This window comes from Mobula hypostoma, chromosome 23 (assembly GCF_963921235.1).
Source record: "Mobula hypostoma chromosome 23, sMobHyp1.1, whole genome shotgun sequence".
Lineage (NCBI taxonomy): Eukaryota > Metazoa > Chordata > Chondrichthyes > Myliobatiformes > Myliobatidae > Mobula > Mobula hypostoma.
In genome coordinates this window covers 22725652-22751518 of record NC_086119.1, presented here as the reverse complement: position 1 = coordinate 22751518, position 25867 = coordinate 22725652, and the positions used below count along the sequence as shown (strand labels likewise).

Below are 25867 nucleotides of genomic sequence, written 5' to 3'. Positions count from 1 at the left end.
AACAGTGAATGAGTCCGACCATGTATACTGTGAATGTTTCAAGCAAAGCCAGAAATCCATGAACTTCCCTCAGCAGCTGATCATTTTAATACTGAAAACAGCTTCTTGCCAGCTTTCTGAGAGATGGATGACTACATGCCTGGCTGGAATTGCTTAAAGATCATTAAAAAAAAACCCATGACCCCTAACATCCATCCTCAGTTCCTGACAAAGATTTCTCAAAATAGTGATGCCAAGAGATAACAAACAAGGAGCAGAATAATGAAGGTTCGACTGTGTCTGGTATTTACTCACCTTCATATTAACTACACAGAGTTTCCTGCTGTTCTGCTGATAGCAAGCTGCATTCGTTTTGAGATCACCACATTATAATGAAGTGACACGAGCAGGCACCTCAAACAATTCAATCTATTCCAATCACACAGTTAAATCTAAATCTACATGGACAATTTTAACTTGGCACCACATCAGTTCTGCGTATTTAAGAGAATCCTTGACAAGGCTATATCCTTTGTAAATGTTGAAATTCTTTACAGTAGCTGCACTTTGTAGCTCTACATTCCAACTGTGGTGTCATTCCTAAAATTATGAGCATTTAGTTTCAAAGATATATATATTCATGTCCTTCTGTTGTAGGCACTTTTCTTCAGTTATATTAATAATAATAATATTAGAATTGTGTCTTATTGGTGCATTTATTCTACTGAAATTAAGTAGAACTGATGCACACTTTACAATTTAACAATCCACAATGAAGACAAATTATAAGAAAAACCATTAACACTAGGTTTGAAATATAAAGGACAATATATCATATTGCATTGCAATTCTTATTCAGCTTTTCTGTATTCCTGTCTTGACTTCTTTTTTCTTCATATATTGTGTGAAATAGATATTTAGGCTTCCAAGCTTAGGAGCGAGATAAGCAGATGAGAGAGTCGAGATAACTCCAGTCTGCATTAGGTTTAGGCAGAGCAGATTTTTTTTTGCTAAAATAGCTGATTCGATTTTGGTTTAGAGAGATCATGCTCTTGGAAAAAGACTAAATTTAAAAAGTCTATCTTGCAGGAAAATTACTTCTGACAGTTCCTTGCCAAACTGACAATAAATTTGGACTTCCGCATCAATGCAGAAGTAGCTTCCAGACATTTACAGTATTTCTCAAAAATGTGCTCTGACAGTGGGCTGCTAATGCAGGTTATCAGTGCCAATTCCTCAGGACTTCCTCAGGGGAACTCACTCAAATAACCAGTGGCATTTGGAGAACAAGGGGCAAAGTTTGTCTTTAGTTACAGTACTTAAAAAAAAGATCACTTGGAGTCATGCAGCAGGAAAACAGGCCACTAGGCCCAACTCATCTCTGCCGACTATGTCATCCAGTGAGCTAGTCCCACCCACACACGCTTGACCCCCTAGCCCTCTAAACCTCTCCTATCCATATACTTATCTCCGTAGTTTTAAATGTTGCTATGTGTGGCTGGCTCAAACACTATTTCTGACAGCTCATTTCAAACATGCATTACCATCTGCATGAAGAAGCTGCCCCAACGCCCTTTTAAATCTCTGACCTTAAACCTATATCCTCTTGTTTTTAAGCACTCCTCCCTGGATAAAAGATTATACGCTTTAATCCTGCCTATGTCCCTCCCAATCTTATATATCTATATCAGATCACTTGTGAAGTTAAGAGCTTCAAATATTTTAAAATAATTTAATCACAAACATGAGAAAGTCTGCAGATGCTGGAAATCAAAAGCAACACACACAACATGCTGGAGGAACTCACCAGGTCAGGCAGCATCTATGGAAAAGAATACAGTCGACATTTCGGGTTCAAGACTGAGAAGGAAGGTGGAAGATACCAGAATAAAAAGATATGGGGAGAGGAAAGAGGCTAGCAGGAAGTGGGTATGTGAAGCTAGGTGGGTGGGAAAGGTCAGATTCTTTCCTCTCCAGCCCCTGACAGGGGAGGAGAGTAGACCATAGGAGAAATAGAAGAAGGAGGGGACCCAGGAAGGAGTAACAGGCAAGTGAGAAGAGGTAAAAGGTCAGAGTGGGGAACAGAAGAGGGGAGGGTGGAATTTATTTACTGGAAGGAGAAATCAATGGTTATGCCATCAGGTTGGAGGGCTCCTCAGACGGAATATAAGGCCTTGCTCCTCCATCCTGACAGTGGCCTCATCTTGGTACAGGAGGAGGCCATGAACTGACATGTCGGAACAGGACTGGGAACCAGAATTAAAATGTTTGGCCACCGGGAAATCTGCCCCATGGCAGATGGTGCGGAGGTGCTGGGCAAAGCGGTCCCCCCAATTTACTACGGGTCTCAACAATGTACAGAAGGCCGCATCAAGAGCACCAGACAAAATAGACCACTAAATATACCTTTTCCTTCCCCCCTCCCCACCCCGCTTTCCACAGGGATCATTCCCACTGCGATTCCCATGTCCATTTGTCCCTCCCCACTAATCTCCCTCTCGTCACTTATCCCTGCAAACAGCTTAAGTGCCCATTCACCTCCTGCTTCAGCCCCATTCAGGGCCCCAAACAGTCCTTCCAGGTGAGGCAACACCTCACCTGTGAATCTGCTGAGGTCGTCCACGAACCAATAGAATTCAACGTTCATCAGAATGGGTAGCCAATCAGCATCGAGGAAAGTGAACGGGGGCCTATATAAACTTGACTAGTGACAAAATGTCCGCAAGCTGCAACAACAAAGTATTTAACGTTCTTCAATATTTTAGAAATTAATAGCTTCTTTAATTGTAGAATTGTTTTAACTAGTTACTGAATGCTAGAGAAACATCATTTTGGGGCTGCAGTGTAGCATAGTGGTGAGCAGAACGCTTTACAGTACAGGCCACTAAGGTTCGTTTCTCAGCGCTGCCTGTAAGGAGTTTGTACGCTCTCCCCATGACCAAGTGGGTTTCAACCAAGTGCTCTGGTTTCCTCCCATAGTCCAAAGAAGTAGCAGTTGGTAGGTTAATTGGTCATTATAAATTGCCCCATGATTAGTCTAATATTAAACTAGGGGATTGCTAGGAGGCTGGCAGGTTCCATTCCATGCTGTACCTCAATAAATTTATCACATCTGACAGCTAATTCGGCCAAAGGGCTTGGCTTCACAAATATCAATGATTTTCTTTAGAGCTGCCTTTAACTAGAGGGTGGTGAATTTGTTATCATAGGCATCTTTGGAGGCCAGGTCATTGAGTGTATTTAAGGCAGAGATTGATAGGTTCTTGACTGGCAAGGGCATCAATGGTTACGGGGAGAAGACCAGGCAGGGAGTGGGGCTGAGTGGGTGGGGGGGAAAATAGAATTAGACATGATTGAACGGCGAGCAGACTCGCCGACCCAAATCGCCTAATTCTGCTCCCATGTCTTATAGTCTTAATAGTCAGGACCCTTCCTGCTGCATCATGTGATGTCTTGCATGTCCACAAATCTCACTGGCTCCATGTTACCTCACCTCTGAAGTTCCTCAGAGGAAGTCTGCACAAGTCAAATGTGATAGATATTCACTTCCTGGGCCGGCGGGGTCTAATGTTTGCCGAGCTCACATTCTAAAAGCAGCAGTGACCACTTGTGGAATTAAACAGATGTAAGTAAACTTCCAACTAATTTTGTTTGCTTCTTGTCGTAAATCGGAGTCAGTCTTCAGTCCTTAAAATATAAGTGGCAAGCAGTACTCAGTTTGACGTTAAAACAAGCACTGTCTATACAGCAGCTTTGCAAACAAGCTGTTTATTGCTCAGACTTGCTGGCTCATAGCATCCTGTTCAAGAGATGCAGTACAAGTCAAGGGGTTATTTAATTTGCCTTGTTTCAAAACAGATAAGCTGGATAAGTTATTTAGTTCAAGGAAGCTTGCAGGCCAGATGGATACAAACATTTAGCATATCACTAACTGATCTATTACAAGTTGGAAGTTATATGTACTCAAGGAAGTTGGCTTTACAGCATTAAGTGGGTTGCTAGGAACCATGTCTCCAAAAATCCTTTGGAATTTTTCTGTAAATAGGGCATCTGAGGAAAGTCACCCGAGTGGCAAAAAAATTGTATACATGTAGACAGCAGTTCAGGTTTATTAGGTATGGGGTAATGAACATCAAGAAGCACGAAAGAAACATGGGGTCAACTAGAATCCATTCTAGTCTGCATTTTTGGTATGTATGTTTAGTTTATAAGAATTGTGCCTGTGATTTGATTTTTGTTACATCCTGCCCACATGTAATCTCCTATCCCATCTCCATGTCTTGTTTGAAAATACAAAAGCCTGAAAGCACATACAAGGACAGCTTCTACGCCACTGTTGCACAACTATTGAATGATTCCCTAGAACGATAAGATGGACCCTTGACCTCACAATCAACTGCATTACAGTTTTGCACCTTATTGTTCACCTGCACTGCACTTACTGTGCAGCTGTTACACTCTATTCTGCATTCCATTATCATTTTACCTTATACTACCATAATGTCCTGTGTAATGAATTGACCTGTATGAAAATTAAGCAAGACAAGCTTTTCACTGTAACCTGGTACATGTGACAATACAAATCAATTCCAATTCCAAATGCCAGCCCCAGGAAAGTCAATCTGTCTGGCTCTGAAAAACCCAAATGCTTCCCTCACCATACAAACATTTCAGTTTCTCTAACACCAGGGATCCAATTGGCCCCAAAGCTCAAAAGCTGATTTTGCAATCATAGGTGTGATACCAAATTAAAGTCAATTAAAGTCAGAAAATGTAAATTTACAAGCTATATGAAAATGTAAACTTACAATCTATTGTAAAATCCACCCATCTCAGCAGAATGTCAAAACTTGCTACCAACTTCTTACCGTGTGCATTAAGTTTACCTAAAAATGTGGGAAATATTTGCATGTTAAATGCCTTTACAGAATTGCAGGGTATATTCAAAGCCAGCTTTTAAAAATAATAACCTTTAGCACTTGGCTGAAAAACTTCAAAGATGAAGTCTATTTACCATAAACATTTACATGTATCAGGAATTTCCTGTGGTGAGAGAGTTAGGGCGTGACATGCAGCAAAAAACAATAACATTCAACAAAGTTAAAGTACATTTATTATCAGAGTATGTATACTAAATATAACCTTAAGATTCATCTCCTTCAAACCCAAAAAACAAAGAAACCCAATAGAACTCATTGAAAAAGACCATCAAACACCCAATGTGCAGGGAAAAAAAATCAAATCGTGCAGACAATGAAAGTAAGCAAGTAACATTCAGAACTAAAGTTCATGAAAGTGAGTCCATGGCCACAAAACCAGTCATCAGTGGCTTATTATAAATAATAAAGAATTAAATAAAAAGTTAGAGTTTAAAGGACAGATACGGAAGAAAATGTGCATAAATACATAGATGGCAGAGGCACTTAAAACAATTTTCTAACACCAAATTGTTCTAATCTTTCTCAGCTCTTAAGCTCAAAATGCAGCTTGTAAGATAAACCTGAAATGATATAATCATATTATAATGATACAAAATCAAAATAATTAAATGTTTTGAATGCAAAAGGACTGTTCAGCAAAGAAAACTGGTTATAAGAAGACTGGCATCTGGCAAAAAGACGAGGCAAATCTATTGTGGAGCTGCACAAAAGACTAGATCAATTTTATAAGCAGCTGGCAAAATGAGGCGGATACACTCCATGATATCTTCCTCAGGACATCATATCTAGCAGGAGGCAGCAACCACAATGCATTTGGGTTCCAATTCTTGCAAGAGCTGGGAACAGGTGCAGGAGAACAGGGAATCTGGCAGTGGAACAAAGCCATGCATCAGAGAGCACAAAACAGCACACAACAAATGTCACCCATAAACCCTCCACATTTACAATTCATTCCAACTATTTGCGCAGATTAATCTCTTTGACTGCAACTTCTGCGCATCCTTATCCTTGAAAGCAACCATTCAGAGATAAGACATGCAACACTGCCCAAAGACTAGGAGTAGTTCAGAATTCAGCAAAACAAGAATTTGACTGAGAGAGGAAAATAGAAAATAAGAAAACTTACAAGGAGCATAAAATGAACTGTTAAAAACCTTGTTGCTCCCTGTAATCGTTGTCTTTTTACAACAGATGTCTGAAATCAGTAATACGAGAATTGATAATGAACAATGAAAAAACAGTAGAACAATTAAACTAGTTACTTCATCTTTGTGGAAGAGAACACAAATAACTTCCCAGAAATGCGATGTAACCAGAAGTAAAATTTTTTAAAAAGTAGTAAAGGAATTTAGTATTTGAAATAAAAATATGCAGGAGAAGCCAGTGGGACTGAAAGCGGCTCTCGGTCTAATGGGCTACATCCCAAAGTATTAATAGAGATAGCTACAGCAATAGTGAATGCTTTGACTATCATCTTCCAAAATCTCACAGGTTCCAGCTGTTAAGGGGGTAGTAAATTTGATACCAGCGTTTAAAATAACAGACAGAACAAAAACAGGGAATTACAGACTGATCAGTCAAACATCAGTAATAGGAAAGATCTGCAGACAATTATAAAGGATATAACCAAAAATACCAATGTATTAGATAAGGTCAGTCAATTAATTACTGTAAATAACTAAGTCGAGGCAAGTGGCAAAAAGATCAAAGACATTCAAGAGACTGTAGGTTTCTGGGGTGCAGGGAAATAATGAGCGAGAGATGGGTCTGATGTGATCACTGCCCTCAGAGCTGTCATGTTCCTGAAAGCTGAATGCCTCCTCCTGGGCTATAATAAGAAATGTAGATTTAAGACAAACTACTGAGCTTTCTTTGAAAATGTAACTGGTAGAACACCAAGTGGAACTAATCAAGGTGGTGTATTTGGATTTTCAGAAGTCCTTGTATAAAGTCCTTGGATAAGACGTTAAAGTGCATGGAATAAGGATGATATACCAATGGACAGCCTAGAAACAGAGAGGAGGAATAAATGGGGCCTCCTCAGAGTGGCAGGTGGTGATTCGTGGGGTACTGTAGTGATCAGTGTTTGGGACTCAACTATTCACAATTTATACCAAAGTGAAATGTAGTAGTTCTAAGTTTGTTGGTAACATAAAACTGGAATGGAATGCAAGTTGTGACTAGAAACAAAGTGAAACGAGCCTTCAGGGTGACTTACACAAGTTGTGCGAATGGGCAAACACATGACAGAGGCGATGCAACAATATACGAACAAGTGTGAAGTTATCCACATTATTGGGAAAATCCAGAATTCAGAGTATTATTTTCAAATGGTGCACGCATCCTTGACAACTGATGCCTTCTGCTATCTGAAGAAATACTCCCTAAATCACTGCAGTTTTCATCTATCTAGAAGTACTGTAGACATGATCTTCACAGCGTGCCAATTACAGGAAAAATACCATGAACAAAGGCAACTATTATTCTTGACTTTTATAGACAAAGACATTTGATGCAGTAGATCACCAAGTTCTCTGGCATATACTATCAAGACGTGGATGCCCTGACAAGTACTTACAAACATTGTGGAATGCCAGCCAGAGAACTTAGCAATAGTGACACTGAATCAAAACACGTCACTGTCAAGATAGGAGTCAAACAGGACTGCATCATTGCACACATCCTATTTTCCATCTTTATTACTGCCATCCTTCACTTTTTTGGTCAAAACCTGCCACGGTAAATCCCAATCATACATAGAATGGACAACAGGCTTTTCAACCTCAACCAGCTAAAGGCCAAGGAAAAGGTCAGCACCTCCACTATTGTGGAGCTTCAGTACATAGATGACAACACCGTCGCCGCACAATCTGAAGCGAGCCCTGGTAGGGAAAGAAAGCACTTCAAAGATAACATGAAAAATCAGCCTGAAGAAATTCAACATTGCATCTAAAAACCGAGAAGAAGCTTCACCCAGAAGTTTCTGCTGGAGGAAATCTGTTCAAGAGGGAACTGTACTACATGAGAGTGACCTCCACTGTACTGCAGTAAACAAGCAGCAGCTACAAATTTAGAAACTGAATTACCAGAAAACTCAACCACCAACCACAGCTACTCTTGGCCCCACACTGCACCAGAATACGTGGATCCCTAATCAGCCTCTACAGCCATCTGAGGAACTTCCAATAGACAACATAATACTCTAGTGACTGCACTACTACCACTATTTAAATGGTGATGGATGGAGATATGTTGACGTACAAAGGGATCTTGATGCTTGATGTCCATGTACAGAAATCACTGAAAGCAGACAGGCAGACACTTAAGACAATTGGAAACTTGACCTCCATTACAAGCAGTTTTGAGTACAGTAGTAAGGATATCTTACAAAGATTGTACGGTACTGCTGTGGCCTCACTGAAGGAAGATTATGTGCAGTTTTAGCCTCTTTGCCCAAGAAAAGGCATACATATTACTGCAGTGTTGTATTAAAGGTTTTCCATACTGATTCCTGAGATAGTAGAACAGACAACTGAGGAGAGATCAGGTCAGCCATTAGATGTTCTAACATACAGATGAATGAGCAGACATCATTTGACAAAGGTATACAAACCCAATGTAGGAAGAATGTTTCTCCTGGCTGGATGATCCATAACAAGAGGTTACAGGGCAAGGCAGCTTGGATCAGGATGGAGAGAAGTTTTGTTGCCCACAAAGGATAACTACCACTAAAGGAGGCCAAGTTACTCAATATATTTGAGAAGGTAGAGCCATTATGGGAGAGAGCAGGAATATAGTATTAAGGTAGAGGATTGGGAATGATTATAAAGAATAATGGAGAAGATTCCAAAGATCAAAAGGTTTACCCCTACTCCTACTTTCTGTGCTTCTATATTTGTCTTGAGTCATACATTCATTGAACACTACAGCATAGAAATTAAGCCCTTCAGTCCATCTATTCCATGCTGAACTGGTACTCTGCCTTGTCCTATTAACCAGCACCTGGATCATAGCCCTCTATACCTCTCCCATCTATGTACTTATCCAAAATTCTCTTAAATGTTGAAATCAAACTTGTATTCATCTCTTCTGATGGCAGCTCATTCCACACACTCACCACCCTCTGAGGAAGTTCTCCCTCATATTCCCTTAAACATTTCACCTTTCACCCTTAACCCATAACCTCCAGTTCTCATTTTACCCAACCTCAGTACGAAAAGCCTGCTTGTGTTTCCCAAATTACCAAGTGCACTTTACAAATTCCAAACTTGCCCCAATCGCATCTTCTCACTGCTTCACAAATCTAATCTTTCACACTCAGCAGAATGAATTACAGATGTTTACCAACGGTCCAAACAGAAAATAGGAGAGCCACCTGGGAAAACTTCAAAGCCATATTTTCAGGCCTCCAATGAAAAGCAAATTGACTTGCCTCTTTTTCACCCCTGAAAGTACAGGCTAAGAAAAATGCTTAACCACTTTTTCCTGATACAATAATATCCTCCTGACCACTAGCAATTTTCCTGCCTTAGAAAATTCTTGTAACTTTGGAAAGTTTCACCTGCCGTGGTGACACAATACCTGCTCAAACTCTGGATCCCTGACAGCACTCATTGTCACCAGTGTAAATTGAGGAGCAAAGTTCTTTTTTTCTAGAATTTAGGCAACACTGATCAGTTGTATTGTTTGCAACTGTATAACTTGTCAGATGTTAAAGCAAATCATCCCACTAACATCCCTTGCTAGCATCAATATTCCCCTATAGTCAATGATAACAGTGAACTATTCCATGCAAGACATTCACAAGTGTCAAATACAACTTCCTACCCAACTCCAAAATAACTCTTCCTCTGCAACGTTGTTCTTTTTATGCTCATAGAGAATGGGACCCATGTGAAAACTTAACCCATCTATTCTTTTCTCTTCTGCAATCACTATGTTGTTTGAACAGCTCCCAATACTTCTTAATCTTCCCCAAGCTACCCAGGAATCAGTTGCAGATACTTTGTCCTATACTTGGCTCCCAGTCATTTTCCATGAGTTCAGATCATTTTCTACCATGTTGCTTGCCTTTCCCCTTACAATTCTCATTGTTGGGTTTTGAGAATTTTGTTTTTTTTTCTTAATCCACCATTTTGGTAAACTCTGCAAGCAGCTCAGTGCAATTCTAAATTTCTAAAACCCTGAAAAGTCTTTCAGCCAGTTCCTACGACATGTCTGGTAACACAAGAGTTACAAAACAAGCTGTACAACACAGTGTCAGCGTCAAAACACTTGGCTGATAGAGGTCCATTTACCAGAAAATGGTAATTAGCACAAAAGCTCCATTAAACTCAAAAGCTTATTAGCAGCAGATTCTTCCAAGGGCATTTGGAAAACAAAGGTATTAAGATAACATTATCTGTGATCATGTGAGTTAGAAATGCCAGCTTTGTGTGAGACCATGTTAGAAGTAATTAAACAGCGGCATGCTGCATGTGGTTTCCCCACTGGGAGTATGGGTAAGAGCTGGGACTAGACATTGTGGAAAGCATCAGAACAAGACCACGACTGTGCTGATGACAAAAATAATCAAATGCTTATACAAATTTCTCTGTAAACCACTCTAAAAGATGCATGATATTACCTTATATTTTAAATGGAGTTATTTTCATTTCAGAGTACTTCATATGTGGTAGCATAGTGGTTAGCTTAACGCCTTACAGTACCAGCGACCCGGGTTCAATTCCCACCGCTGCCTGTAAGGAGTTTGTATGTTTCCCCCGTGACCACGTAGGTTTCCTCCAGATGCTCAGGTGTCCACAAATATTCCAAAGACAAACCAATTGGTAGGTTAATTGGTCATTGTAAATTGTCCATGTGATTAGGCCAGGATTAAATCAGGAGAGCGTGGGATGGCACAGCTCAAAGGGACAGAAGACCCTCTTCCATACTATATGCCAATAAACAGATAAATAAATATTATGAGATAGTCACATGAACCTGAGGAAAAATTGAACAATATCGACATTGTGTCGTCAGAAGTGATTCGCTTAGCTGGCTATTTGATGACTAATGTAACAGCTACTCTAACAAACCATCAAGGCTGTTGGAGACCACGCAGGAGGAGTTATCCTGTATGACGCGCCTTCCAATAACAATACTCAAAAGTCAAAAAATGTATTCGATCCTTTATTAAAACAACCAGTCGTGAAGCAATAAAACTAAAACTAAAAATTAAGCATACTTAAACGCAATTAAGTGGTCAGCAAAAAAAGATGTCATCCCAGCTGTCTCTAGCTCTAACTGATTCTAAGCTACATGCATACGTAACTAAACTCTTCATTTTTACCACACCCCCACCCATGCAACTAACTACCACAATAAACAAAGAAGCACAACACAGAACACAATGCAGATGGAAAACAGATGCATGGCTCCTACAACTAATTTCATTGGTTCAGTACAAAATTTTAGGCCCAAGGGCCTGTTCCTGTGCTGTACTGTCCTATATAAATAAAGATTTTGAACTTAACACACAAGTAAATAAAGTATGAACATAGAATTCTCCAACTTCTGGTAATTCCCTCCCCCTCCCTTCCTCTATCCCTATTTCACTCTGCCCCCTCCCCCAGCTGTCTATCACCTCCCTCATGGTTCCGCCATCTTCTACTACCCATTGTGTTTTCCCCTGTTCCTTCTTCACCTTTCCTGCCTATCCCCTCCCTGCCTCCCCTCCCCCACCCCTTTATCTTTCCCCTTACTGGTTTTTCACCTGGAACCTACCAGCCTTCTCCTTCCCACCCTCCCCCCACCTTCTTTATAGGACCTCTGCCCTTCCCTCTTCAGTCTTGACGAAGGGTTCTGGCCCGAAACGTTGACTCATCGTTTCCACGGATGCTGCCCGACCTGCTGAGTTCCTTCAGCATGTTGTGAGTGTTGCTTTGACCCCAGCATCTGCAGAGTATTTTGTGTTAAAGATCATCTTTTGTTTTGAGTGTTTAAGAATTTAGAACATTGATCAGCATTTCCATTTGATCTAATTATAAACTAATCTGTCAAGGTAATTGGAAAACCAGAAATTAATGCACATGTGAATAAGCCAGTGCCATTTCTTCATCAAGTGAAATCTTCATGAAGCAAGAAAGCAGAGAGTAAATGGTCAGAGGCAGGGATATCACTAAAAGGTCTTTAGTCTCACATTGTGTACTTCAGATCATATGGATGCTCTTTGCTTTGCAATGCTGTTAAAAGAGGTCAAATTGGAATGTTGCTATTGGAAACAGCTATGATATTTGTGTCAGAAGAGTCTTCAGGGAGAAAGAGACCTTTAGCTACAGAAGTAAACGTGCAAACTCCAGAGAAAACAAATTGTTCACAGTTATTAAGTGTACTATGCTACAACATTTACAACCTTAAAATTTCAGGGTTTTTTCTTGTTCCTTAGGATTCCCGAGAAACAAATTATTCCTTTGACGCAGTGGGGATATTGGAAGCCTGTTCATTCATGTTGGTAATATCAGTTTCACTGCCAAAAGTGGTTCAGCCTATTAAAAATCTGGGTCTGTCGTGATGGGTTTATAGCACCAGTCAACAGCTTTGAATATCTAACTGCTTTTGGGATATGATTCACATGCTTATCCATGAATAAGTAACATCAGTACAGCACAGGGACTCAAAATTAGCATGAATGGGACTGTCTCCATCATTTCTAAATGAGCAATCTACATGAAGGGATGGAGTTCCCTTTGAAGTATGGCAACACCATTTATAATTTCTTAAACTGCTTCTTTATTCCAGCACGTTCTGTAAGGAGTTTATACATACTCCCCGTAACTGTGTGGGTTTTTTCTGGGTGCTCTGGTTTCCTCCCACTGTCCAAACAAATACCGGTTCATAGGTTAATTAGTCGATGTAAATTATCCTCTGATTAGGCGCGGGTTAAATACGTGGGTTGCTGGGCGGTAGAAGGGCCTATTCCACGCTTTATCTCTAAATAAAATAAAATAATGCTCCACACCTATGGTTTGGTGGCGAATTTAGAGTATGGTATGACTTTGATTTAAATGGATTTGATTAAATTTGATTTAAACTCTGTAATGAAACAGAACACCACAACCCATTGCTTCCAAGTTCTATTTGAATGGGTACGTGAACAGTTTTCCAGCAGATCTCCAACAACAGAACTAATACCTACTTCCACTAACAAACAACCCTCGGAAATTACTTCTAAAGTCTGTCACCGCGAGAGATTTCAAATTAACTACAAGATCCCTCCAAAGAAAAATCTTCCAGGCTAATTTGGCAGTGATGGCTACTACATAAACATAATAGTTGCAGAAAGAGTATAGTTACTCTCATACTTTCTTAGAACCAAGCCCATTAACTGTATGTCAGCTCTCAATGTATTACCATCAATCCAATTCTCCTATTATTTTCCTGCAACTTTTTCTCCCTCACATGGCGATTAATTGGCATGTTGTCTCCCAGGTCTCAGGGTCAGGGATGTCTCAGATCATGTCCACGGCATTCTAAAAAGCTGGTACCAATGACAAGTGTAGGAAAAGGGAGGAGGTTCTGAAAAGAGAATATAAGGAGTCAGGCAGAAAGCTGAAAAGCAGGACCTCTAGGGTAGTAATCTCTGCAACACTGCCTGCGCCATGTGCCAGTGAGGATAAGAACAGGACTATTTGGCAGATGAATGCGTAGCTGAAAAATTAGTGCGGGAGAGCAGGATTTCAGATTTCTGGGATCTCTTTCGGGGAAGTTATGACCTATACAAAAGGACGGGTTACATCTGAACCCAAGGGAGACCAATATCCTTGAGTGCAGGTTGCTAGAGCTGTTGATGAGGATTTAAACTAATTTGGCAGGAAAATGGAAACTGGAGTGATAGGACTGAGGATGGGGCAGTTGGTGTACAAGTAGATGCAGAGTGTCGTAAGACTATGAGGACCGAAGGGCAGAAGAAAGGGAAAAATTGCGGTCAATGGGATGAGCTCAAGTGTAACAGAGCGCTAAAATCAGAAAGGGTGAAGAATACAGGACTGAAGGTGTTATATTTGAATGCATGCAGTATACGGAATAAGGTAGATGACCAAGGAATAAGGACTTCTCCTCTTTCTTTCCAGTTCTGCTGAAGGGTCTGAGCCCAAAACCGATACAGTTTATTCATTTCTATAGATGCTGCCTGGCCTGCTGAGTTCCTCCAGCATGCTGTGTGTTTTGCCCCAGATGATATTTTGTAGAACAGATAGAGACTGGCTGGTATAATTTTGTGGGCATCTTCGAGTCATGGATGAAAGAAGTTCATAGTTGGGAGCTAAACATTCAAGGATGCACATTGTATTGAAAGGACAGGCAGGTAGATAGAAGGGTGGCGTAGCTCTGTTGGTTAAAAATGAAATCAATTTTATAGAAAGAAGTGATAAAGGGTGTAGAATCCTTGTGGGTATAGTTAAGAAAATGCAAGAGTAAAAAGACCCTCATGGGAGTTATATAGAGGCTTCCGAACAGTAGCCAGGATTTGATTGCAACGGGAGATAGAAAAGCCATGTAAAAAGGGGATTTCAATATGTGGGTAGATTGAAAAATCCAGCTGGTGCTAGATCTCAAGAGAGGAAATTGCCTACAAGATGGCTTTTTAGAGCAGTTTGTGGTTGAGCCCTCTGGGGCAGCAGCAGTTCTGGAATTGGTGTTATGTGATGACCCAAATTTGATTTGGAATCTTAACGTAAAGGAACCCTTAGGAGGCAGTGATCATATTATGATAAAATTCGCCCCGCAGTCTGAGGAGAAGCTAAAATTTATTTATTTATACAGCACTGAGTAGGCCCTTCCAACTCTTAGAGCCACACCACCCTGCAACCCCCGATTTAACCCTGGACCAGAAGGACTATACGCCAGATTTCTGAAAGAGGTAGATGGAGTTACTGTGGAGACATCAGTCATGATCTTTCTAGAATGACTAGATTCTGAAATGGTTCCCGAGGACTGGAAAACTGCAAATGTCACTCCACTCTTCAATAAAGGAGGGTGGCAGAAGAAAGAAAATTATTGGCCAATTAGTTTGACTTCAGTGGTTGGAAAGATGTAGGAGTTTATTATTAAAGAAAAGATTTCAGTATACTTGGAAGCACATGATAAAACAGGCTGAAGTCAGCATGACTTTCTAAAGGGGAAATCTTGCCTGAAAAATCTGTTGAAGCTTTTTTTTGAGGAAAGTAAAGGCAGGATAGACAAAAGAGAGTCAATGTTTGTTGATCCTTGGATTTTCGAAGGCTCTTGACGAGGTGCCACACATGAGGGTGCTTAACAAAGTATGAGACCATGGTTTTAAAGGAAAGATACTTCCATGGATAGAAGATTGTCTGACTGGCAGGAGGCAAAGAGTGGGAATAAAGGGGGCCTGTTCTGGTTGGTTGCTGGTGACTAGTGGTGTTCTGCAGGGGTCGGTGTTGGGACTGCTTCTTTTCACGTTGTATGTCAATGATTTGGATGAAGTAATTGATGGCTTTGTGGCCAAGTTTTGCAGATGATACGAAGAGAGTTGGAAGGGCACGTAGTGCTGAGGAAGCAGAGTGTCTGCAGAAGGACTTGGATAGATTGGTGGAATAGGAAAAGAAATTGCAGATGGAGTACAAGGTAAAGAAGAGCATGATCATGTGCTTTGACAGAAGGAGTAAAGGCACGGACTATTTTGTACATCGGGAGAACATTCAAAATTCAGAGATGCAGAAAGTCTTGGGAATCCTCATGCATGGTTTCTTAAAGGTTAACTGGCAGGATGAGTCTTACCACTGGCAGGGTGGTAAGGGAGACAATTATAGTATTGGCATTCATTTCAAGAGGACTAGAATACAAAAGCAAGGATGCAATGCTGAGGCTTTATAAGGCATTGGCCAGACCTCATTTGGAGGATTGTGAGCAGTTGTGGACTCTTTATCTAACAAAGAACATGCTGGCATTGGACATGGGCGAGAGGAAGTTCACAAGAATGATCCCAGGAATAAAAAGGGTTAATGTATGAGAAGCCTTTGATGACTCTGGGCCTGTACACATTGGAATTTAGAAGAATGGGTGGGGCGGGGGGTTTCATTGAAACCTATCAAATATTGAAAGGCCCAAATAGAATGAATGTGGTGAGGAGGTTTCTTATAGTGGGTGATTCTAGGACCAGAGGGCGCAGCCTCAGGTCTGAGGGACATCGATTTAGAACAAAGTTGAGAGAAAATTTCTTTAGAGAGAGGGTGCTGAATCTGTGGAATTCTTTGCCAGGGACAGCTGTCCAGGCCAAGTCATTGGGTACTTTTAAATTGGAGTTTGATAGGTTCTTGATTAATCAGGACGTCAAAGGTTATGGGAAGTAGCCAGGAGAATGGGTGTTGAGAGGGATAATTCTGCTCCCAGGTCTTGTGGTCTAATTCCACCTGGAATTTTTCTGCCACTCAAGTTCACAGAGTAATTTACAACAAGCTTTTAACTTTACCCTACTACCGCAAGTCAACCTTATCCCAACCAGACACCATGCTTTTGGGATGTGGGCAGAATCCAGAACACTTAGGAGATACCCATGCAGTTGTAATTTGAACACGCAAACCCACACAGACAATGCCAAAGGAAGATATTTGATGGTCAGGTAGATAATATGGACCTGTTTCCTCAAACATAATTTTCAAATCTCTTCATCGTCTCACTTTCTTTACTTTCTAATTTTCTACCCTTTGTATGACACAAAATACAGGGGGAACTCAGCAGGTCAAGCAAGCATCCATGGAAGGGAGTAAATGGTCGCCAACATTTCCAGCCACAATCCTTCATTATGATTTTGTGTGTTGCTCAGGATTTCCAGCATCTGCAAAATTTATACTGCCCTCTTTGGTGTCCACAACCCTTTAGTTCACATCTTTTAATCAAGCCCTAAATTAGCTATTCCAACATTGTTGGCCATGCCTTCCACTGTCAAGGATCTAATCTCTGGAATTACCTCTCCCTACCTCCCTGCCTCCTCAAAACCTATTTATTTTACCAAGCTTTCGGTTACCTACACCAAAATGCAGCAGCAGAGTTTTCTGTTTTATCTGGTACAATGAGAGAACTTGGGGCATTTTCTTTTTAGAAACACTGTTGATGATATAGAGGATACCAGGTGTTTTTACTGAGGCAGTATATAAGGAGTTGTACATAACATATGCTTGTACTAAGAACCATACATCAGCATTGCCTAGGCAGAGGAGAGATGTAGACTGTTGCCTAAGTTATTATTTTGTCTGGGGGTTCTTATTTGCATACACAGGTGAAAAAATGCAAGTACGTTGCAGAATTGCAAGAGATCCAGGAGAGAGGCTATGAAAAGTCCTCGTTGCCATTCAATCAAACACTCGATCTAAAGTTTTGCAATACTGTGAAGTTGCATAAAGATATTTATGTAGCAGTAACACATACAAAGTACTGGAGGAACCCAAGAGGTCAGGCAACATCCATGAATAGGAATGAACAGACAACATTTCTAGCCAAGACCCTTCATTAGGACTGGAGAGAAAGGAAGAAGCCAGAATAAGAATCTGGGGGCTGGGGGGGGGGGGGAGTGGTGGTGGTGGAGGGGAGGGGAAGGTGTACAAGCTAGAAGGTGATAGGTAAAACCAGGTGGGGGGGCGAAGGGGATAAAGTGAGAAGCTGGGTGGTGATTAGTGGAACAGGCTGAAGAAGGAATCTGACAGGAAAGGAGATAGGAGAAAGGGAAGAAGGAGAGGCACCAGTGGGAAGTGATAGGAAGGTGAGGAAAAGGGAAGAGGTAAGAGAGCAGCCAGTGTGTCGAATGGAAGAGGAGAGAAAGGAGAGGGTGAAAAATACCCAGAAGTTAAAGAGATTGAGATTCATGCCATTAGGTTGGAGGCCACCCAGATGGATTAGGAGGTGTTGCTCCTCCAACCTGAAAATAGCCTCTTTGTGGCAGTGGAGGAGGTCATGTAACATGTTGGAATGGGAATGGGGATTGGAATTAAAACGGCTGGCCAACTGTTTGTTGCAGATCAAGCAAAGGTGCTCAACAAAGCTGTCCCCCGATCTACGTCGGGTCTCACAGGTGTAGAGGAAGCAGCCCAGGGTGAACCAGATTCAGTAGACGACCTTGGCAGAGTCTCAGGGGAAGCATTGCCTCACCCCTAGAAGGACTGTTTGGGGCTGTAATTGGAGATGATGGAGAAGGTGAATGGATAGGTGTAGCACTTCTTCCGCTTGCAGGAATGAGTGCCAGGAGGGAGATTAGTGGGGAGGAATCAATCGACAAGGGAATCAGAGGCACATCTATGCAGTGGTATTGACAGGACTGACTCTTAGCTGTAAACGACTTGGGAAGCCTGAATGAATTGTAAAAATAAAACTATCAACCTTTCACAAACCATAAAAATGTGAATGATTCCATTATTTCTTTTATCTCAACCACTCCTTTCTGAACACTTGACTTCAAGTACATATAATCTTACATAATTTGGTATAATTAACAATTGACAAAATGTGGCTGGAATACAAATTCATAATTGGTTATAGTGCTTCTTCCAGAGAACATCGTTGCAAAACAGCTATGCATAAACAAAGGCCAAATTGTACAACTGGCTTCTCACGTACAATCTCACAACAGTGAATTCCTATTAATAACAGTGTTGTAAATGCATCAACTTTCTTAATGAAGAATCTATAAGGGTTCATGGAAGGACATAACATGGAAACCAGCCTTTCAGCCCAACAAGACCATTCCAACCATGAAACAGCTATTTGCCCTAACATTCCCATTAATTGATCTGGATTTTACCACTTACTTAGACATTCAAAATAATTTGCAGTGGCCAATTAACCAATAAATCTAAGTGTCTTTGGGATGTGGAAATAAAACAGATCAATAAGAGTACTGAGAAAGTACAATCTCCAAACAGGTCACAACAAGCCCATATCGTGGTGATATGACGTGCAAGAACATGATTGGAGAGAGTTCTGAGCATGCACAGACATGATAAAAAGATTTTTTTTTTTGCGTATCGCAACAGACAGTCAGCCATTCTTGTCTGGCGTGTGGTGTCAGAATTGGTCTCCTTTCGGATTATCCGGGTCACGATATGAATGCTCCTGACTCGATCCTTTTTTTAAAAATGAGGCAGAGTGATTAGCTCGACGCCCAACCCAGCACAGTTGGAAAGCATGCTCAGGGGGTGGCCTGACTTGGATTCGAACTCGGGATCCTTTGCTCTGCAGTCTGGCACTGATGCCATTGCGCCATCAGCCAGCCATAGAAAGATCAAGAAACATGGTATTGTAAAAACGTTGTGGTTGTTGTTAAATAAAAGTTCTATTTCTTCCAGAACATGGTTCTTTATTAGTAACCCATGGTACATATGAATATAAAGAAGACAACATGCTGTCAGAAGTTGGGTCTGGAAGAATAATACGTTTCCTAACATGGGAGAATCGAAGATAATTTTCTGAAAAAAAGAGTTCGAACTGTTTTGGTGTTTGCTAACAGCTTTACAAATGGAAGGTTTGCAGCCTCCATCGACAGTTCAATTGTCTGGGAACATAGCTGAGAACTGGAGAAAACTTAAGCAACCTTTTGAATTGTATGTATTGGTGATCGATGTGGATCAAAAATTGGAAAAATTAAAAGCTGTGCTTCTACTCCATGTAATAGGTGATGATGCAATTAAGGTATATAATCATTTTAGTTTTGAAAATGGAGATAATTTAAAGTTAAAATCGATAATGGACAAATTTGAAGCATTTTGTATAACGAAGCGTAATGTGACGTACATGTACGCAGAGAGCTGGTGAAACTATTGATCAAAATGTTACTGAATTGCGACACCGGAGTAAAACATGCGAGTTTGGAGAACTGACAGACTCTCTCATTAAAGACAGAATTCTTTGTGGCATTCTGGATAATGTTCTGAGAGAAAGACTGTTAAGAGAACAAGAATTAGACTTGGAAAAAGCTTTGATGTTCTGCAAAGCTTCGGAAACCGTGATGTCACAGGCTAAAGATCTTTTCATTGAGAACTGCAACGTAGACGCTGTGAGGAAGCGCAAACGTATTAGAAAAAATAATAAAACAATAACAAAACCGACAGAGAGCAAGACATCACCTGAGAGAAAAAAGCTATGTGACCGCTGTGGGCGGCAGCATTGGCCAAAACAGTGTCCAGTGTATGGGAAAATGTGCAATGACTGCGGTAAGAGTAATCATTTTTCACGCTGTCGCAGAAGTAGAAAGAAAATAAAACAAGTAAATGCAGTGCTTGAAAATGAACATGAGGAGTTTTATGTAGATGTGCTTTGTGAAAACAAACAAAGTAAGAATGACTGGACTATCCCATGGCAAGTGAACCAAAACAATATTCTGTTTAAACTTGATACTGGAGCCCAAGTAAATGTTCTTGCAGAATCTGAGTTTAATGCATTAAAGCCAAGATCAAAGTTACATAGCATAAATATAAAAGTGACTGGGTATTCAGGTGCAGACATTCCAGTTAAAGGAACACGTGTGGCAAAAGTATCACACAAAAATATTGTGCACACGCTTTTGTTTGTGGTGGTGCCAAGGAATGTACAGTCAATACTGGGTTTATCTGCCTGCGAGAGACTGAACTTGGTGAAAAGATTACCTGGACAGTGACACAGAATCAGAATACAGTGACTTGATGAAAGAGTATGAGGACTTGTTCAAAGGGCTTGGCTGAGAGAGAGAGAGAGAGAGAGAGATGTGAGAGAGAGAGCACAGGAGAGTACAGGAGAGCACACTATTAAAATTGACAACACAGTGCCACCCGTAGTACATCCGCATAGAAAAGTGCCTGTTGCATTACATCATCAACTGAAAACAGAGCTTGACAAAATGGAACGGCTAGGAGTCATTAAAAATTTGATGATCCGACTAAATGGGTCAATTCGCTTGTCATTGTTGATAAGAAAAATGGAAAACTGAGGATTTGCTTAGATCCAAGAGACTTGAGTCAAGCCATTAAAAGAGAGCATTTCAAATTGGCTATTGGTGATGAAATTATGTTACAGTTTGCTAATGCAAAGTACTTTAGTAAATTAGATGCATCCTCTGGATTCTGGCAACCTAATCTAGATGAACCGAGTTCAAAGTTGTGTACGTTTAACACTACTTTTACCAGATACTGTTTTCTTTGGCTTTTGTTCGGAATTGCATCAGCTCCTGAAGTGTACCATAAAACCATTCACATGCTCTATGAGCATGTTACAGGCATGGATACTTCCAAGGACAATATTATTGTTTGGTGATCATCTAAACAAGGACATGATGCCAGACTCAGACAAGTCTTTGAGGCAACACGCAAGGCAAACCTGAAGTTGATTAAAGACAAATATCAGCTAGGAGTGACTGAACTTACCTTTGTGGGTGATATCATCAGCAATGAGGGTGCGCGTCCTGATCCATTGACAGTTTCTGCTTTTGAGAACATGCCAAGACCACAGTGTAAAAAGGATGTTCAAAGGTTCATGGAATGGTCAACTACATGGGAAAATTCATACCCAATCTTTCGGAACAGCTTGCTCCATTGAGGCAGATAACAGAAAAGAAAAACGAAGCAGCTGGAATCATGAACAGGAGAAGGCATGGCAAAATCTCAAGAAAGTGCTCACTAAAGAAACTGTGTTGAAATTCTATGATGCTGAGAGACCCATCAAAATCTCATGTGATGCATCTCAAGCAGGCTTAGGGGCAGTATTACTCCAAAAACGTGATCAGAAATGGCTAACAGTGGCATATGCAAGTCGTTTATTATCCAGAAACAAGTTATGCCCGAATTGAAAAAGAATTGCTCAGTATTATGTTTATTTGCGAGAGATTTCATCAGTTTGTGTCGGGGCAATCTACTGATGTTGAAACTGATCATAAGCTTCTGATTGCATTGTTTCGTAAACCTTTAAGTAACTATCCTTTGCAAATTCAGTGAATGATGATCAAATTGCAAAGATATGCATTGAATGTGTCATACACACCTGGAAAATTCATGTACACGGCTGACACACTTTCCAGAGCTGTGGATCCAACAACAAAAGATGGTCACAGGGATGCTGTTGATGTTCAGGCTTTCGTTAATATGATCATAGAGACGGTACCTGTTGCTCCCGAAAAGTTAGAACTGCTATGCCTTGAGACAGAGAAAGACAAAATTCTCAGTCAGGTAATACAGTGGTGATGAATGGATGGCCAGATAATAAGCATGACTGTACCTTAGAAGTACACGAATATTGGAACCACAGATCAGAACTTTCTGTTGTGGATGGGATATTGTACAACAGTAGCAGAATTGTGATTCCTAAAAGTCTCCAAAAGAAATGCTTTGGAAAATTCATGAAGGCCAACTAGGTTTTTAAAATATAAGAGAAGGGCATGGGAAGTGATGTTATGGCCCAGGATGAATCAAGAAATTGCAGAATTGGTGTCTTCTTGTCAAATATGCCTTAAATACCAACCTAGCAACCCTAAGGAGCCACTGCATCCACATGCTAGTCCTCAGAGACCTTATCAGAAGGTAGGTGTTGATCATTTTGTGACTGACAACAAAGATTATCTATTAATAACAGATTATTACTGAAGTGATCCTGAAGTGTGTTGTCTGAGCAGAACAACAGCAGAGAATGTAATTACATCCATGATATCAGTTTTTTCCAGACATGGTGGACCTGATGAAGTTTTCACAGACAATGGTCCACAATTCAGTGGTGAATGCATGAGACATTTTGCTCATGAATGGGGCTTTGTTCATACAACATGCAGTCCATTTTTCCCTCAGTCCAATTGATTAGTTGAGAAGGCGGTAGGAATTATCAAGAAACTGATGCACAAAGCAAAAGATAGTGGAGGCGATTTTTATAAAGCTTTGTTAGCCTATCACAGTACTCCACTTGAATGTGGATTTTCACCTGCTCAGCTTTTGATGGATGCCGTTTGAGATCCAATCTGCCAATAGATAAGAGCCTTCTGAGAACAGAGGGAGGTGAACAAGTGAAAAGATGGAAAGATGAACACAAAGCAAAGCAGAAAACATACTTTGACAGATGTTTTCGTCCATTAACTGAACTGCACCAAGGAGATGAAGTAAGGATACAAGACAAAATGAACACATGGACACAGAAAGCTACAGTACTTGAAGTAGTACAACCCAGATCATACATGGTCCAAACAGAAGAAGGAGCAGTGTTAAGAAGAAATCGCAAAGACCTCAAGAAAGAGCCAACTTCAGAGTTTCAGTTAACTGATGCAGACCAGACAAAACATGGAAATAACAACGAAACACAAGAACTGTGCGAACCACTTAGAAGGTTGACTGGTGCTGATAAACCCCCAGAGAGACTGATAGAGACATGTTAAATTATGCATTTGCTCTGGTCAATGTTGCTAATTGTTTTTCTTTTTAAGGAAAGGAAGATGTGGTGATATGACATATGAGAACATGATTGGAGAGAGTTCTGAGCATGCAGAGGTGACAGAAAGTTCGAGAAACATGGTATTGTAAAAACGTTGTGGTTGTTGTTAAATAAAAGTTCTATTTCTTCCAGAACATGGTTCTTTTTTAGTAACCCACAGTACATATGAATATAAAGAACACAACACATATATGCACAGATCTTTTTTTTGAAAAGATTGCTGCAATAAAAGATCAAAGTTCAAAGTGCATTTATTGTTAAAGTATATATACTGTACATTATTCAACCTTGAGAGTGACCTCCTTGCAGGCAGCCACAAAACAAAGAAACACAAAACAGCCCATTAAAAAAAAAAGACAATGATAAAAGGTATTATAAATCTTTCAATTCTGGGCCTAAGCAAGCAGATTCTGTCTGAAACAAATCCCAGGATTTCTCAGAACCAGGGTTTTAATCCAAAAGCTAAAAGCAAGCACATTAAAAAGTCAAGAAGCCAAAGATCACTGCAAAATGTTCCTCTGATGTAGGTCTGAATCATGTATCCAAGCAACAGGAAAGATTCTAATATAATAATATGTAACAATCACATTGTATTGCCCTCCACAGTACAGTTGCAAACTGTGCAGTACCTTTGAGTTTCAACCTTGCTGCCCTAAGATGGCGCACTCTTGAATGAAACCTTATGGAGTAACATGCCAGTTCTGTTAGGAGATCCTGTCAAGTCTGAGCATCAGGGTGTGAGTATTGGAAACCACATACAGATTTGCCTTGAAATGATGATGCTTGAATGTCTGCATGCACACAAGCACTGTAGGAAATGCTTTCTCTTTGTTTAACAGAGAATTTAAACCCATTTAAAAATGGATTAATAATCCTTTAAAAAGGTAAATTTTAAATGAACATTTTTTTGGACAAATACTAAAGGATTAAATTCAAGGCACCTGTTCTCTTCAATATTTTCTGTGACCACAAGCAACTGTGAGTCAATGTTTTAGAATCAGAGAACGCATACCAGGTAATGAATGATGACATAAGACCATAAAACATAGGAGCAGAATTAGGTTATGCAGTCCATCGAGTCTTCGCTGCCATTCCATCAGGGCTAATTTATTAACTCTCTCAAACCCATTCTCCTGCCTTCTCCTCGTAATCAAGAACCTATCAATCTCCACTTTAAATATTCACAATGAAGCTGCTTCCATGTTGCCCGTGGCAATGAATTCTGCAGACTCATCATCTTCTAGAATTAATAAAAAAATTCCTCATCTGTTTTAAACCGATGTCCTTCTATTCTGAAGCTGTGCACTCTTTCTTAAACTCGCCCACTTTAAGAAACATTCTCTCCATGTTCACATGATCTAGGCTTTTCGATATTCAATGAGAACCTCCCACATACATCTAAACAGGGTACAAGTATCATGTACCCCACCACCCCCGCAAATGCAGTGAGAATTTAAATTAATGGACTTGTCAAGTTCCCTCCTTATCTATGCATCTTGGGTGTCAGTTTGAGATATCTAGCAATTAAGTTAGCAAAAAGGAGCAACACTTTATGGTGCTTCCTCACAGCTCTGGAGATGTCTATTGAGCTCTCCATCCTTCAAATAAAAAAATACAACAAAAACGTTGTAAATGTAGCATGAAATAAAACCTAATCGCAGTGCATGCATTACAATTTTCTGAAGCACCTTGCCATGTGCACTCTCCTTCACTCCTCTCAATGCTCCCTGAGATTTAAATGCTCTATCTTCCCAAGAGTAAATGTACCATGAAATAAAGAACTAACTTTGCCTTTCACTTTGAAATGGCTTCCAGCTAAACTGTCTGTAATATTAGATATGAGGAAACTAAACAGGGTTTAAGATGGTTTGTCAGTTTTGTAAATGAAGAGAATCAAAAACATTACAGCCGTACTACAGTTTGACAACTATTTTAAATATCTCATACTTTGAGATCAGCGGCTTCAGCTCTGCCTCGGAAGCAGGCTAACTCTACATCCTCCACAACACTAAGTTAACAGAAGACAGGCATCTTCAGAGGGTTACAGGTTTGGCTGAATGTAAGGTGTCACTTTATTCACTTGCAAAATGGATGAAACAATGCAATACTGCGGCAGGCTTTGCAATTGTAATGAAGAATAAAGTATTGCCATTTCTCTGTCATTACACAGTGAAATCGACTACAAATTAGGGACAACTGCGTGTCCGTAGATTAATGTAGAATTCCAAAAGTTGCTGTCAGCAATTGCACTCTACTTTGTAGATGGCAGTTTGTCTTCTCCATCAGAACCAAGAGAAATCAGCTGAGATGATGGCAACTTCAGCTGCTGTGGAAAAGCTCACACTCAAATTATCTGAAAACATGCTTTAATGACACTGAATGATGTTAACTGCTGTTTACCAAAATAACTTTGTTATTTATCTGTACAGTTTTTATCTGTGGGAATTGCAGAGGAAAGTGATTCAAGTTTTCACTTTTTATAAATGTTCCTGATTTTTTTACCCTCTACTTCAATAATGCGA

At 40.3% G+C, this 25867-nt stretch overlaps 1 protein-coding gene across 3 annotated transcripts in view; it reads right to left on the bottom strand.

Annotated features, from left to right (window-relative positions):
* sez6b (seizure related 6 homolog b) overlaps positions 1 to 25867 on the bottom strand; it is a 956088-nt gene that overhangs the window by 847338 nt on the left and 82883 nt on the right. The window contains exon 1 of one of the 3 annotated variants that reach the window (XM_063031162.1): positions 295 to 318. The exons of the other annotated variants lie outside the window; for them this stretch is intronic. The gene's annotated coding sequence lies outside the window, so the exon portion shown is untranslated. Of the gene's footprint in view, positions 1 to 294; positions 319 to 25867 lie in introns of those variants that run through there. 3 annotated transcript variants of the gene reach the window in all.